General features: G+C 42.4%; 1 pseudogene; it reads left to right on the forward strand.

The window, feature by feature from the left end:
• The first annotated feature begins 4,534 nt into the window (after nt 1–4,534).
• Nucleotides 4,535–4,929, forward strand: LOC100403363 (large ribosomal subunit protein uL29 pseudogene; annotated as a pseudogene).
• Nucleotides 4,930–7,002: the final 2,073 nt, after the last annotated feature.

Here is a 7,002-nt window from a genome sequence, read left to right on the forward strand (position 1 = left end):
AAGTAATGTAAATTTACTGACCATTCTGAGGATATACACATAAAAATAGATGCTAGTAGCTTCTATTTAATTTAATAGATGTACAAACACTGGAAAATTGCAAAGCAGCAAAAAAAAAAAAAAAAAGTTATGGGGATTGCCCAAAGAATAGGCAAAATTCTCTCAGCTATATTTTCTATGTTATTGTAATTTCTTTCTAAATTTCCTAAAGATATTCAGTGGGAGATGATCACACAGGGAGTATATACAACAGCTGATCAACAGCCGATTTAAAAGCAGGTCAGAATCATTTTAATGACGTAAAAATTACAATTATGATTACAAATACGTGGGGGGAAACTTACACATTGAAACCTATCAAAAAATGAAAATACAGTGAAGCGTTCACAGTTTTTACCTTTGAGTGGTGAGTCCACTGACAGTTTTGATTTTGTTTTTGTTTTTTGCCTGTTTGTGTTTTCTGTATTTAGTAGTAGCAAAACACACATCTCTAACTTTTATTTTCACGTGAATTATTCAAAGGTAAATGACATAAAACACACACACATATACATATATACATGTATAAAAATAGAAAATAACTAGGTCAGGTTATGTTACAGACCTCTTTAAGAACTCTACTCTCTTGATAATTTTTTTTTTTTATTTGTCTTTTTGTAGAAGACTGTGACATAGTTGAATGACTATATTTACTCTGTGCATTTCTTTTCCAATAAGACTTTCACTGGGAGAAACCTGGCTTGGTCATTTTGGTGTGTCTCTAATGTCCTAATGTCTTAGCAGGACCTTGAACTCAACAAGTCCAAAACAAATCTAACTATCCTCCCCTGTGTGGAGTGACACATGCATACATCCCACCCAACTGTGCAATTTCTATAAACAATGACACCATTATGCCAGCCCTAAAAGTTCTGGAATAATGACAGATCCTCCCTTCTTCCTCGCCTGGTATGTGAGATTCAGCAGCCCAAACTCGCTTTGAGCTCTTGATTTCCATTGCAACTGCCCAGTCTCCAGGTTCATTCCTCTCTGCTGACGAACAGTAGCTTCCTCACTCTTCCTCCTGGCTCTACACTTTATCATTTAATATAAACAACTCTTCTGTTGTTTGCCCTTAGGAAAACCCCCAGAGTTTACCATGCCGTCTACCGTCCTAGCTTTCGAGGTCAGGAGTAGGCTGTCCCTGTCCCTGCGCAAGCCTGAGCTTCCCTCTGGTGCCTGCTCATGGCTCCTGATTCCCAGGCTCCCCTCCACCGCTGCCATTTGAAATACTTGCTGTTCCCAAAGTGGCTCTTTTGTGATGATCACAGCCCAGTGCAAGTTCCTCCCCTCCTTGGAGCCTCCCTCAGTACTTCATCTCTGCTTCTCTCTACATCCATCAAACCTGCCACGTGAAACTCTTACCTGCAAGCCCCGTTCTCAAGCCTCCTCACACTGGAGGCTCAACCAGGGCAGGGACTCAGTTCCTCTTCTTTGTATCTATGCTTTGCACCATGTGAGCCTCTTGCCTGCATTGGTTGAATCTGAAAATACAGATTGCCCTGATGTGAAAGATTCTGCAGACTGGAAACCTAAAAATTCCCATTAATAAGTTGGTAAAGCCTGGTAAAGTTGGTAGAGCTCTCAGAGCAGCGCCTGACATGTCGTAAGCACTGTGTAAGTGTTATCCATTCATCCTATTAGCTATTAGTCCAAGCTCAAATACAGGGAAAGGCAATGACTCAGATACTGAATTATGTCAAAAGAGTAAAAGCCAAATGGAGCAAACACATCTAAAATTCAGAGCCCACCACACACATCGCAATGTGGATACCAGGAAAAAGCCCTGCCCAGCTGAAAACAAAGGTTCCTAAAGCCTGATTGCAAACAAAGTCCAACCCAAAGACAGCTCAAGGGAGGGGAATTGGAGAATGAATTCCCTTTGGGGGCTTTCCTAAGCCTTTCTGACCTCCAGATTTTTCCCCGGGTTTGGAAAGTCACTCAAGACAGTATCTTTTATCCTAGTGGCTGCTGAGGCCAGCCCCAAGGGGAAGAGTGGCCTTTTTACATCTTTATAGTGAAAAGTCAAATGTGGGAGGGGAAGGTTAAGCTAACCCAGTCTCTGGACGGTAGCTCCCTTTCCACTTTCTATTGCACGTTTGCAACAGTTTGTAGCCATGTCTGCCTCCCTGCCGGCCTGCCCGCCTTCCTGCCTGCCAGCACCAGGCCTGAGGAAGGCCTGGAAAGCAGGGTACAACCACTCCCTCTTCTCAGCTGAGTGCAAAAGAACCACAGCTAGCCCAAGCTCTTTTGGAAGCCCCTAGAAACAGCCTTCTTGGGGACACAGAGCATCTAAGGTTCACTCCCAGAGGTAGTGACTGCAATTAAGAAAATTTGAAAATTTTCAATTTCAGGAAAATTTCCATTTTAGGCAAATGCCAGGGGGAAAAAAAGAAGTAATCCTTCCCTTAGATACAAGTTCGCCTTCCATTTCTTGAAGGAAGTAATCAGTTTCATGGTACCTCGTTTGCATTAGAAGTTTAGAAAAACCCAAATGCCCATTGATAATAGACTGGATTGGAAAAATGTGGCACATATACACCATGGAATATTATGCAGCAATCAGAAATGATGAGTTCTTGTCGTTTGTAGGGACATGGATGAATCTGGAAAACATCATCCTCAGCAAACTGACACAAGAACAGAAAATGAAACACCGCATATTCTCACTCATAGGTGGGTGATGAAAAATGAGAACACATGGACACAGGGGAGTACTAAACACTGGGGTCTATTGGGGGGAAAAGGGGAGGGCCAGTGGGAGGGGGAGGTGGGAAGGGATAGCCTGGGGAGAAATGCCAAATGTGGGTGAAGGGGAGAAGAAAAGCAAAGCACACTGCCATGTGTGTACCTACGCAACTGTCTTGCATGCTCTGCTCATGTACCCCAAAACCTATAATCCAATAAAAAATTAAAAAAAAAAAGTTAATAGATATATTCTGCAATAAAGCTAATATATACACATCAAAAAAAAAAAAAAAAGAAATTTATATAATGATGAGCCTTGTTATGTATGAATCTTAATCAATACCTTTGTGTCCAATTTTGTAACAAAATAGGATTATCATGTGAAAAACCTCATCTTGTTCCACTGTATTTTAACTCTCATTGATTCCAAAATAACAAAACCTCAGTGACGGCAGCTATTGAAAGTTCTTGGCTCTGAGACTCAAGGATTCTCAGAGAAACTGAAGAGATTACATCCTAGGGCACCTGCTGTTTATCCTCCATCATTTTACATCCAAAATATTGACAGTGTCCCAAGCAATTTGCTCTTCCCAGATCATCTCAGAGTCAGTACAACAACGCTAAGAGGTAGAATATTTGTGGTATAGAAAGTCCACACACTCAGAATTCAAAGTAAGTTTATCATTAAAAGAAGAAGATGAAAAAAAAGGAGGGAGAGGCCTTATCACAAACTGAAATCCTCAGCCTTTAGGTTGTTACCTCATCAAAACTTCAGGCTTTTGCAGTGAGCATGGCACCTCATACCTGTAATCCCAGCATTTTGGGAGGCTTAGGTGGATGGATCACTTGAGGTCAGGAGTTCAAAACCAGCCTGGCCAACATGGTGAAACTCTCTCTTTACTAAAAATACAAAAATTAGCCAGGTGTGGTGGTAGATGCCCATAATCCCAGCTACTCGGGGACGGAGGCAGGATAATGGCTTGAACCCAGGAGGCAGAGGTTGCGGTGAGCAAAAAAAGACTTCAGGCTTTTTTTGTAAACACATGAGTTCAACCAGATATTCCCTCCAGGAAACACTGCCTTTGCTCATAAAGATATAGGAGAAAGGACCTAGAGATCATCCGTATGGGAAGGGAGGATCGGGCTTTTATTAATAAGTTACCAAAGTTTGAGAAGCCTCTGTGAAAAGGATGTAGACAACATACATTTTTAAATGATCCCAATATTTGTTCTGTAAAACATTTCATATTTAGAAAGTGATCAACTGCTTATCCATAGGAAAAAAATAGTAAGGATCTCTTAATAATTGAGCTTTTAACTTTCCTTGTCTTAACTACAGGCAAGTGGCATGTATCATTAGAGAAGGCTAATTCTTTACCAATATCCGTCTTGTGCGTGTGTGATAAAGCTCAGAGTTTAAGTTAGCCAAGTTCACATAGCTAGGATGGAACTGCTTGGATTGGAAATCGGCCCCATTAGAAAGCCTGAAATCTCTGCATTTTTCTATTCTACTTCCCTGATTTGTTTATTTGCAAATGTCAATGACAGCATTTCCCATGGAGGAATTTTGTCATGAGTAAGTGAGATAATAACATGTATAAAAGGCTTGGCAAAGTTTATTGGCTGGACCCTGTCCCCAAAATTCACATGTTGAAGCCTCAGTACCTCAACATGACTATATTTGGAGATAGGTTGTTTAAAGAGGTAACTAAGGTAAAATGAGGTCACATGGGTGTGCCCTAATCCAATGTGATCGGTGTCTTTATTTAAAAACAGAAAAAAGGATTAATGGGAGGCCTGTGCAGCAATGACCAAGATCAAGTCTGGAGACCTTCTCGGGAAGAAGGAGGAGGAGCTGCTGAAACAGCTGGGTGACCTGAAGGTGGAGCCGTCCCAGCTGCGAGTGGTCAAAGTGACAGGCAGCACGGCCTCCAAGCGCTCCAAGATCTGAGTCATCCGCAAGTCCACTGTCCGTGTTCTCACCGTTATTAACCAGACTCAGAAAGAAAACCTCAGGAAATTCTACAAGAGCAAGAAGTATAAGCCCCTGGCCCTGAGGCCTGGAAGACTCGTGCCAGGCGCCACCAGCTCAACAGACATGAGGGGAACCTGAAGACCAAGAAGCAGTAGCGTTAGGAGCAGCTGTACCCATTGAAGGAAAAAAAAATGAAGAGACAGACACATACACTAAAAAGATCATGAAAAGATGCAGGAGAAAGAGACCATTTAGGAGCCAGGGAGGGAGGCCTCAGACAAAAAACACGCCCGTCACTTGATCTTGGACTTCCAGACTCCAGAACTGTGAGAAATACGTTTCAGTTGTTCATGGGACCCGTCTGCGATACTTTGTTATGGAAGCCCTGCTAAACTAATATGTTCATATATTAGGTATTCAGGAAACGTGAGTCTCCTTCACGTTGGGAATATGGAGGACAGCTGCAGTGACCAGATCCAAGACGTCAGCAGCTTCGTGTGCTGTGTGAACGGCTTGGGGTACGTGCTGCTGCCAAGTCTGTGTCTTATTTCTTATTCGTGTCTCCCCTTCCAGGCTCAGAGCCCATTGCTTTCCTTATAGTAAGATTCACTAAAAGAAGAATAAAAGATGTGGAGCCTGACCAAGCCCCTGGCATAGGGCAGGCCCTTTCGAGAAAGTGCATGAACCTTTAATACTGCCAGGCTTTGTGTGGTTCATATATTCAAGTTGTATTTCACAGGACAGAAGACAACTTTGGGGGTTTGAAGGATCAAATGGAGTTTCCTAAACTCCCTGCCTTGTTCTTCTGGAGGAACTGGAGCAGTGGGAAATCCTATTTACTGATTAGTAATAAGAAGTATTTTGTGATAGTTTTTAAAAGAATAATGGTTTAATTCTCCCTTTCTGCCACTTATAGTGATAACAGTAGAATTGACAAATACCTAAGAACATTTAAATGCAAGATGGACTGTGCTGTGGCCCGTACCTGTTGGTAAGAGGTGAGCCCCAAAGCACGGTTATCCCAAAGCCTTTGTCACTGCCAGGAGCATACTGGATTGTCACATAAATGAGTCACTGACAATAGAGATTCTGACAGCAAGTGTTTCTTGGAAACCACTCCCAAATAATGGAACAGCCCTCCATAACCACCCAGGTGAAAACAGTGCTTGCCGGGTTCCCATAGAGTAATCCACTAAGTCTCACACTCACAAAATGAGAAAGAAACACGCATGGCCTTGTCAGCTGTTACAGTCCTGCCTGACACTGGTAGGCATGCATCCAGGCTACGGTCTGCATGGTGAAAGACTGAAACTTTAAACAAGTCAAACCTACTTATTCAGACACTGGTGCACTCCTCAGAGGTTATCACTTTTCAAAATCCAAGCACTGGGAATTTGTTCCTGACGTTTCCTGAGCAGGAGATTGCCAAGCACAAGATCACAAACTTTTGGTGTTTTTTTAACATACGAGTTCTACCAGACATTACCAGATATTACTGTTTACTGAGTCTGAGGCTTAGGAGAAGAAATCAAACTGATATTTTTTCTTTTTTCTTTTTTTTTTTTTTTTTTTTTGAGACAGAGTTTTGCTCTTGTTACCCAGGCTGGAGTACAATGACACGATCTCGGCTCACCGCAACCTCCGCCTCCTGGGTTCAGGCAATTCTCCTGCCTCAGCCTCCTGAGTAGCTGGGATTACAGGCACATGCCACCATGCCCAGCTAATTTTTTGTATTTTTTAGTAGAGACGGGGTTTCACCATGTTGACCAGGATGGTCTGGATCTCTTGACCTCGTGATCCACCCGCCTCAGCCTCCCAAAGTGCTGGGATTATAGGCGTGAGCCACCGTGCCCAGCCCCAAACTGACATTTTTTTCTAAGCACATATTCTGTTCAAACATAACAAAACTTAAATGGTTTATTTTAGAAGATGGTAATACTTTTGTTAAAATGTAGATCAAATGATCAAAAACATTTAAAAAGCCTGGAAGTGTTAGTAGCATACAGAAAGCACTCAGAAAACATAGGTGTTACTTTCCATGTCCCGCTAATGGTGATCATATCAAATAGATCCACAGCTTTAGACATTTTCCTCTCTTCAATGTTTTTAAAAAGACAATGCAAGTCGGGCGCAGCGGCTCATGGCTGTTATTCCAGTACTTTGAGAGGCCGAGGCAGGAGGATCACTTGAGGTCAGGAGTGTGAGACCAGCATGGCCAACGTGGTGAAATCCCGTCTCCACTAAAAATAAAAAATTAGTTGGGCATGGTGGTGGGCACCTGTAGTCCCAGCTACTTGGGA

The sequence above is a fragment of the Callithrix jacchus genome, chromosome 1 (genome assembly GCF_049354715.1).
Source record: "Callithrix jacchus isolate 240 chromosome 1, calJac240_pri, whole genome shotgun sequence".
Taxonomy (NCBI): Eukaryota; Metazoa; Chordata; class Mammalia; order Primates; family Cebidae; genus Callithrix; species Callithrix jacchus.